Raw genomic sequence first — 10,722 nt, forward strand, 5'->3', positions numbered from 1 at the left:
CCCCTCTCGTTACCTCCAGTAAGCCCCACAAAGTGGGATTGCTGAGAGATCGTCCGAGGGCCGCCCCCTTTCTCCATCACTCTGCAAACGTGCCTCCTTGCACATTACTTGTTGGAGGATGAAGTCCCTTTGGATGCTGAGGGCCTTTGAGGACCAAGAAGCACTCCTGTTACCAGCAGTAAGTCCTACACACTGAAATTAATGAGAGGTGGTCAGAGGCCCCATCTCCTTACTCCAGCACTCTGCTAACACGCCTAGTTGTTTGTTATACGTAGTAAATACGATTAAAAGGAACATATAAATTCACTGAAAAAAACAAAGGCTATAAAGACATTATAGTTAGGAAATCAAATGTAAAAAACCTTAGAAACTAACTGGAAAAAAGCAAAGGTTACAGGGACGTTATAGTTAGACTAAGATTATACACGCACAAAACCACAGAAATTCAGGAGTTATGGTTACCTGAACTAGCTTCCGTGATGTCATGAGTGATGTAATATGTGGTGTCATCAGCAGTGCATTGCGGGGGCACGAGTTATAGTTAGCTGAACTAACTATAGCAGTCAAATTTCTCTGGTTTTGTGAATTGTTCAACTAACTATATCATCCCTGAAACATATGTTTTTTCAGTGAATTTAAAAGGTTTTTTAAATGCTAATTTCTAACTGTAGCGACCCTGAAACCTATGTTTTTTTCAGTGAATTTCCAAGGTTTTTTAAATGCTAATTTCTAACTATAACGTAACGACCCTGAAACCTATGTTTTTTTCAGTGAGTTTCTAAGGTTTTTTTTTTAATGCTAATTTCTAACTATGACGACCCTGAAACCTATGGTTTTTTCAGTGAATTTCAAAGGTTTTTTAAATGCTAATTTCAAACTATGCCTACGTTGCTAGGACATATGCAGAAAGAGAAAGAAAGGCACAGAAAGAAGCTAGAGAAATGCAGAAAGAGGCAACAGAAGCCCAGAAAGACAAAAAAAGATATGCAGAAAGAACCAACAGTGGGGCAGAAAGAGGCCTTATTGCAAAGTCATCCTGTGCCCCCAACTTTTTGCTGACGGGTACTGGTGGTAATTGAGTCTGAGTAACCAAGCTTAGAGCCAGTGCTATGCTAAAAGGCACTTAGAATACAGTAAAAACACCTACATACACTAGGGTACAATATGGGTTGGGGTACCCCTGTGATTGGCATGACCAACCCTGTAAGGCCCTAGTACATAATAGGGCAGGGGGATTAAAACTACCTCTAAGTCAGAGGTGCAGAAAGATGCTTTTTTAACTAGTAGTTGCATTTGCAGAGTGGTAGAGAAAGGTTGCTGGGCCTCTGACCAGCGCTCAGAAATTCCGCTGTGTAGGACTTACGGAAGATACCAGGAGGGTTCTTGGCCTCTAAAGTTCCCCAGGAGTAAAGTAGACTTTTCCCCCATCCCGTACACTGCCAGGTGGTGCGTTTGCAGAATGGTGCAGAAAGGGGGCTTGGCCTCCAAAGACTTCTTAGCAATCCTACTGTGTGGGACTTACTGCAGGTAACAAGAGGGGTAGTAGGCCCCCAAGGACATCCTTGGGGGCCAACTACCACTCCTATTACCGCAGGCCATGCCCCCTTTTTACGCGACTCTGCAAATGCACCTCCTGGTGCACTGCTGCTCAGGGGATGAAGTCCACTTGTGTCCTAAGGTCTTCAGGACACAAGAGGACCTCATCACCCCACCAGCAGTGCACCAAGAGGTACGTTTGCAGAGTGGTGTAAAAAGGGGCATGGCCTCTGACCACCTCTCTGCAATCCAGTTGGGTGGCGCTTACTGGAGGTATCTGGTGGGCTAGTTGGCCCCCAGGGACCCTCAGTATTCAAAGGGACTTAATTCCCCAACTTAGAACGCACCAGGGGGTGCGTTTGCAGAGTGGTGCGAGGAGTGGGCGGGTCTCTGGCCAGATTCCGGCTTTAAAAATAAATTGTTAGTAGGGGGGCTGTGTGGCCCCCCTTCTTTCCATCTTTTTTTGGCCCTGGGGACCCCATCGCGCAGGGCCTGCCACAATTAGAAAGAAAAAAACACGGGAAGGCGGCTGTGCGGCCCCCTCCCGAGGCCAATTTCGGCCCGGGGACCCCATCCCCGGGGGAATGCCACATAATTCATATTTTTAAAATAATTTTTAAGGAGGGTGCTGTGCGGCCCCCTTCCTGATGCCATTATTGGCCCTGGGACCCCAACCCCCACCTGCGGTAATAGGAGTGGTAGTTGGCCCCCAAGGATGTCCTTGGGGGCCTACTACCCCTCTTGTTACCTGCTGTGCCTCAAACTTTTTATTTAAAAAAATATTTTAATTAGGGAGGGGAGCCGATTGGCCCCCTCCAGGGCCACTTCTGGCCCCGGGGACCCCATCCCCTGGCGCCGGCCCTAATGTTGGTAACCGTGGGGGGAGCCCCAATGCCCCCATGTCCCCTGCCGGCTCCCCACCTCCTACTGTAGCCGCCATTGCTCTTGGACAAGGGGAGATGCTAACATGCAGCTCCCCTTGCCCAAAATAAATTCTGCTTTGCTTTGTTGAAGCAAAGCAGAGTTTGCTATGCCCGCCCTGTCATAGCAGATGGCAATGTCCCGGGGTGGGCACCCCGGGACATTGCAGGAACCGGCCCTGGTGGTGGTGGTCCCTAGGGCCATTTAGGGCTCCAGGAGGGGGGCCGCGCAGCCCCCTCCCATCATTTGCATAGCCCCAGGGTGGTGGTCCCAGGGACGGGGGTCTGTAACGAGCCCCAGTATTTAAATGAAGTTTTCCCCGGGGAGGTGGTGGTCCCTGTGGCAGTGTGAGGAGCCCCACTCCCACTTTTTAAAATGTTATTTAGGCCCCGGGAGGTGGCGGTCCCCGGGGGGGCCCCAAGGCCCCTCGAACATAATTAAGAATGCTCCGGGGAGGTGGCATTCATCCTACCAAGAAACGAGTACTGGAACTTAAGCAATAACTAATCAAGGTGTCATATATCCAGTAGCAAGACACTTTATGGAGGTCCATCAAAGTAGATTCGATAACTCTGTCTCAATCTAGGTCTCCCCAAAGGCCTCAATGGTGGACTCCAACTGGTCCAAAACCAAGCAGCCATATTCATTTGCATCAACCATGACACTACAATATTAACCATCTGATGAGAAAATGACACTGGCTTCCTGTATACAAAGGACCATCTTCAACATGGGCTGTATTATTTTTAAATCCCTTCATGGAAGAAAGCCAGATTGCATATCAGCCTGAATTCGAAAATTAATTTCCAACCAAAATCTAGTATCCATCCAAATTAACCTTCTCGCTGTCCTCAATTTTAAAAAGAAAAAAATGGGAGGTTCCAGAGTCTCAATTTTGCCCGCCCCATCATTTAGACCGCCCTAGCTCCTGAGATGTGAGCCACCTCTTGCTAAATGTGATTCAGCCAACTACTTAAAACATGGCTTTTAAAAAGCATATGACTAAGCCCTGTTGACCAGGGCAGAATACGTCTGTTACCCAAGTGCTAAAAAACCATCCTGATGTACGTGCGCTCAACAAATACTTGTAACATAACATAACATTTTTATCTATTTTAAGTATAAATTGTGTGTCATCAGCATAAGCCAAAAGAATTGCTGAGTCTTGCTAGGGGTGTCACTTAAAGATTAAACAGGTTAGGAATTAAAGTTTAGCCTTGCAACACACCTGCAATGATGGAATTTCCAGACGATCTGAAACTACCTAAATAGACTGTTTGTGTGTTCTCAGATAGAAAAGACACAAGCCATTTTTAGGCTGTGTCTAATACACCCAATTCGGCGAGCCTATCAACAAGCATGAAATAACAGATTGTATCAAAAGTGGCTGATACGTCAAGCAATATCATAGTCGCTAGTCGCTGTCCCTCTATTGACCAGAATATTGTGAAGGCTATTAGTAGATTTGGCAAGTACTGTTTATGCACTAAAGCCTTTTTCTAATCTAGATCGAACAGTATAGAGAAGTGATTAACCTTCAAAAGACCGCTCAGTTAGTTATCAACTACTGCTTTAATGGTTTTACCAAAGACAGAGGCAGAGAGATAGGTTGGTAGTTGGTCATAATTTTCGAGTCTAAAGAAAGTTTCATCAAGACTGGCATGACAACAATTGTCTTTTCCATGATGGAGGAACAATCCCTGATTGAAGGTTGGAATTACATAGTTCTGTAAGCACAGGGTTGATGGAAAAGCTGATTTTTAAAGTGATGGACAGACCGTTCCTCTTCTGGTGAAGAGGATTAGGTCTTACTCAAATTCTTGGAAATCAAATTTTCCGATATCACATCAAATGAGGACCATGATTGTTACAATAAGCCAGCCACATGGAGGTTATTTTTCATTTATTGTGGACAGCATGAGATGCAATCACATTTTCAGATACTATTGTAAATCCTAAATGTTTTCCACAATAATAGAAGGTTGGTACATTGGCAATAATACTGTTGCAATAATGAAGAGGTAACAAGACCAGCATTCGAATGAGAGAGCCATACAGGATATATGAAATACAATGTATATTTTTAAAATCTTTTTTCAGTTGCTTCTTTTTTCATTGTTTATTGATTTTTTAAAGTAAGTGACCAAGATGGTATGTCACTTCTTGGTTTGAGAATGGCATAAGGGCCGAAACATGTTAACACTTTGTGTTATGAAATAAAGGGTTATATGCAAACATGTCCTGTTGGAGTGCCAACTTTTTCTCCTGCAATGAGGAAGCAGGGTTTCTTCTAAAGTTCATGTGTTGCTTGGCTTTTGTTGAGAATTATGCATGCTTGGAAGGAGAAGCCACTATCTAGCCAACATTGTGGTGACATTACTTTGGGGTAACCATTGTCTGCTGTCAATGCACCAGCTGTAACATACTTTGATGGCTGTAAATTGTTGTTGAATCCAGCCCTGATATCTGTTTCTGTGTTTTAAAGAAAGAAGTGCGCACTGAAGGGTGCTTGTGACTCCCCAACACGGAGCACCAACCATACGTAAGAATTAGTGTCTTTTCAATATTTCTCACAATGATTGGGAACATTAAGTGAGTGCCTCAGTAATAGCGTTTGAACACAATACTTCTTGAGAGTCAGCAACACATACTTCGAATCGATAAACGCACTTTAGTATATGGATAGTTTGCTTTATAATCTAAAAAAAGTAAACACGAGTCAAGAAAAAAGGCAATAGTGGAAAGTGTTTTTGATGATTCTAGTGATATAGAAATGAGAGGAGGAAATGTTGTCGGTGACGTAATACAAACTCTTTGGTTGAAACAAAAACTAGACAAACTTGAAAAACTACCTAAGAAGGAGCTCAATAAATGATGGGAGGCAATGTCATTAAAACAATAGAAGTGGGCAGTGTTCTAAGAGGTCTGTGCAAATGTATATAAATATAATACTCAGCTACAAAAGAAACACTAAAAGCCATGAATGAAGAATAGTTAGGGGAAAGCAATGGATGTTTAGTGCACTGGATAGGAATTCTAGTGAAACATGTGAGTACTGACTGAACTGCACTGTTGAAACAAATTGATACCTTAATATTCAAGATTACAAAAAAGAAAATGAGACCTACATTAGGAAATATATAATCCAAATCCAAGTTAGACTAGACAAATAAAATCAAGAGATAAATGATGAGAAAGATGCAAATTACTGGGAGTAAAACAAGATTGCGACAAGGGCATGATTTTTATCTTTGCAAAATGTTTTGGCTCTGCAAGTAAGTAGATGATTAAAGATCGCAATCAACAGAAATTGTATTCTGTTACTACTTCTGGTAACACCCATGTGAGAGGTACATCTTCAGATCTCAATTAAATTACCTCTGTATGTTCAAATGATAATAATACCATGCATATCCATCAAGCAACCTTTTTAGACAAGCATCTTCTGCTGAAAAGAACATGAATGTCAAAGACTCAAGTAAGAGTCCATCAAGATGTACAGGTTGAAAATTAAAAGGGAAAGGCTTGTCAAGGGGCATTAAAGAAGATGCAAAACAAGTATCCAGCATCTATAAAAAGAACAACCAGAGGATCAAAGGCCTAGAGGTAAAAAATGCCTGGTTAACTATAGAGAATGTTTTCCTGTGTGCTGTGATGTTCAAGGAACAATGCACTTTACACTTAGACAAGTGTTACTTCCCTAGACAGACTTTTGACTTTGTGGAAACTCAAATTGACATGTTCAAACTTAGCAGGAAGCTCAAACTTCACACTTTCAATCATTCCAGTCCTGATTAAGCCTGTCCCTCCACAACATCTGTTGTGACAAATGTACTAACTGGTGATGTGAAATAGTTGACTCACTCTGCAATCTTGAATTAGAATAGGACGGTGCAAATGGTGCGTGAACTAAGAGCGAGATGTCCAATTTGGACATCCCAACTGGCGTTACCATTGATAGTGGCTTACACCCTTAGTCCACTTTTGTCCTCATTTTATTATATGATGAATTCCAAACAGCAGTTTAAAGTGACTGTGATCGCAGGAAACCGGGAAAGCCTAGTAATACTAAAACTGCGAATACATTGGAGAATATATTGGTGATTTGATGGCTGGAGTGACAACAATATTGTGATCAAATTCTGTGACAAACGGGCATAATATTGTTCTTATAGAGATTTATGAATTTAGATGAGTCCATGCATTACTTGAATGATAGTGATTTCTTTGTTGAAATGACCAGGCAAGAGCATAACAGGGTTATTCAAGAACATTTCTCTAAGTATGGTTATCTGGGAGATCATGGGTTGATAGAATTTGAAGAATACCAATATTTAAAGAATGTCATCCAACCTTGCCTAACATTATTCTTCCAGTTAAAATTCATAAAGATATGATGAGACCCCCTGGAACATTTGTTGCATTCAACAATAGTCTTCTAGAGAACACTTCAGTACACATTTATCATTATATTTCACCTTTTGTTCAGGGCTGATCATCATATTTTCATGATACTGTGGGCTTCCTTTGTAAAATCTATACATTCCATGGTACGAATCATATTATAAGATTACCATTGATGTGACCTCTTTATATACATTGATAGAACAAGGAATTTTAGCATGCAAATAGTTTTTGAACATCAAGTGCTCACAATACCGGGAATACACAAATAGGTTACTCAAGATGCTTGAATTTAGTTTTTTGAATAATAGCTTTATATTTCAGGATATCCTGTATTAACAAGTAAGAGGCACAGTGATGTACACCTGCTTCTCCCCCCAGCTATGCAAAATTGTTTGTGGGCTGGCGGGAGAAGCAGGTAGTTTGGTCTGCTATCATGCACTGTTACATTGAGAAGACAGTTGTATGGCTCTGTTATGTTGATGATCTTTTTGTCATTTGTAAAGGTTATCTATTTTCAGCTACAGGGTTTGTATCACACTTTAATGATAACAATCTTAATTAGCATTCTTCAGCAGTGTTTTACAGACATCAGATTACATACTTTGATGCTAGCGTCAATGCCATTGGTGACAGATTAGTAACAAGTATGTAGCGTAAACCAACAGCAAGCAACATACTACTTCATACTTTTCATCGTACAAGATTAAAATATAGCATTCAGCATGGTGAACTCATTAGAATACACAGGAATTGCAGTGAAGATCATTAATTTACTGAGAACAAGGCACAGCAATGGCTCACTTCAGGGAGAGAAGTTATGAAGTACCTATGTTGCTTGAACCCAAGAAAAAGATTAAGAAGATGGATAGATAAGAATAACTAACTTCCCGATCAAGAGTGGACTGTGAGAACATGATGTGTGTGATTGCTACATCTAGTGCACAAGCCACTAAAGTTAGTAGCATATTTAATAATTACTGGAATTTATTACAAACTGAAAATAAGTTGGCACTTGTGATTGATTAGTTTCAGAAAGTCCAAGTCCTTGCATGACATGTTAGTTAAAGGTTACTTTCCTTCAGTAAAAATACTACTTTTCTAACTGAACTTTCTGGTTTTCATAAATGCTCTTACTGCAATGCATGCATGAATGATATTGATAAAATAATCTACAAAATCCTTCTCCCGAAGGAAACAAGAAGGATCACCAGATTTATTACATGTATAACACCATACCCAATCTATATATTAGAATCTCCCTGTAGGAAATGGTATGTGGGGAATTACATGTACCCAGTTTAAAAACGTATATTGGAACATAGTAAAAGCAATAACTGAAAATGATCGAACATACCCTGTGGCCAGACACTTTATGGAAAAACATAACAGTGACTGTAAACAATTGATTTATTTTGGCATTGACACAGTTCCCAGGAAACCATGTGGTGGTGATAGGGAGCTTCCTGTATGACCAATTGAATGTAGATACATTATTGCCATATGAATTTGATAAAGAAATTATCTTAAAATTAAATAAGAATTAGTGGTTCATTTAAAAAGAAACACTTTCCACTTGAGTCTGTATATATATCTTCTATGAGGGGATTAATTGGTTTTGGATGATTCAATGGTATCAGTCGCAGAATGTGATTAATTGCCTTACTATGAATTACAAGGCTGCATCGGAATTCTATGAAAGTACTTGAATAGTTCATAAGTGCCCTTTCGGAGAGAACAGCCTTCTAGTATATGTATGTGAATATTTTGTGTTAAAAACCCATTTGACCCATTTTTATTTGCCCTCACACTCAATGACCATCCTGGAAGAAAATAAATCACGCTCCCTTGCTTCACACGGTCACTGGAATTCGTCGCAAGCATTATGCCCCATCATGGATCAAAGATCATAGGCAACTACTGGCTGTGGTATAATGTTTAATCCTGCTTTCATTGCTTCAGATAACATTTTCAGGTTGCAACCAGTAGGTCCTCCAAAGAACTTGCTTTATAATACACTTAGGGGCAGATTTATTAAGGACTTGTATTTTACTTGAGTCACGCAAGGTGGTACAAGGCAGCACAATTCCTTAATTCAAATTTACATAGGCACGCAAGGGACAATTTGTGCTGCCTTGCGTGGCTTTGTTAAGAAATGTAACACAATGCAGCAGCTTGCTCTGTGTTACATTGCATTTTGAGCTGGCAGAAGACCTTCCATAGGTGAAAGTGGGGGTTCCCACGCATCCACCCATGGATTTGACGCAATTTCAGATTTACAAAGGTTTGTAAACCTGGGATATGCATCAAATCAGAACGCTTCACAGAGGCTGGTATAACAAGGAGAAAAATTGTTTTTTCTCCTCGTTATTTCATCGTTCTATGTGTGATGCATTCTGCATTACACATAAAAAGAGTAAAATGTATCTTTGGATAGTTTTTGTGCAGGAAGGTATTCCTTCCTGCACAAAATCAATCATGCCTGTAACGCAAGCAACCTTGCACTGTGTAGCGAACGGTGCGCCAGCTCAAGGACCGAGCAGAAAGGCTCCATATCTTTGTAAATATTGAGCATTTCTGCTCCCTCCCTTTCACGCAATGCCGCCCAGCAAGTTCTCTTGATGAACTGTATTCCGTTAAATAATAGTATATATGCTCCTTCATGTAATAACGCTAAGTGTGCCTGATTCACAAAGGTAAACTGAGATGAAAGTCTAACTTTATGACTTTTGATATTTACAAATGGCATTTACGAGTATTAAAGTTAGACTTTTGTCTCAGTTAAACTTAAGTTTTGTTCTTAAGTTTCACTAAGACCCAAACTGAGACCAAAGTCTAAATTTACTACTCGTAAATGCCCTTTGTGAATACCGAAAGTTTTCAAGTTAGACTTTTGTCTCAGTTTACCTTTGTAAATCAAGCCCTTAGTCTTTATTTTTATGATAAATAAGTTACAGAGGTCACTTAACTTCTTAATATTATTTTTAACTCATGGTATAGTGAATAAAACCAACCTACAATGTTAAGGCACCACCATGTCCCCACATTTAAGGTAATACAGTCTGTTATCTCTATCACTTGTGCAAGCTTAATTAAATACAAATCCTCTCATTTTCCCATCCTAGCAGTCTATTTATCACTGACCATCTATACAATATCTTCCCAGATTCGCCACCTCTGAAGTCTAGTGATGTCCAAACTGCCTCTAGAGACATGAGACCTTATACCTTAGTTTGAGAGCCAGAACAAGGTGTCACCAGTTCTCTACTTAAAAGCAGTGGGCCCGATTCACAGAATGAACTTAAGACTCAATCCTAAACTTACTACTGTTTTGGTATTCACAGATTGCACTTACTACTTTTGGTATTCACAGAATGAACTTACTACTTTTGGCATTCACAGAATGCACTTACTACTTTTGGTATTCACAGAATGAACTTACTCATTTCGGTATTCACAGAAGTTAGAACTCCTAACTTTAGGACTCCTAAATGCCTTCTGTAAATACCGAAAGTCTTAAAATTAGGATTTTTCTCAATTTAGTAGTAGTAAAGTTAGGACTCCTAACTTTAGGACTCCTAAATGCCTTCTGTGAATACCGAAAGTCCTAAAATTGTGATTTTTCTCAATTTAGTAGTAGTAAAGTTAGGACTACTAACTTTAGGACTCCTAAATGCCTTCTGTGAATACCGAAAGTCTTAAAATTAGGATTTTTCTCAATTTAGTAGTAGTAAAGTTAACTTTACTACTGCTAAACGCAGCTGCCTATCAAAAACACCTCAACACTACAACACCACTACATTGCTTGCAGTGCCTGCAGTATCTCAAGCTACAAGTTAGCCTCATAGCAAAACTTGACTG

This window comes from Lissotriton vulgaris, chromosome 7 (assembly GCF_964263255.1).
Source record: "Lissotriton vulgaris chromosome 7, aLisVul1.2, whole genome shotgun sequence".
Classification (NCBI taxonomy): Eukaryota; Metazoa; Chordata; class Amphibia; order Caudata; family Salamandridae; genus Lissotriton; species Lissotriton vulgaris.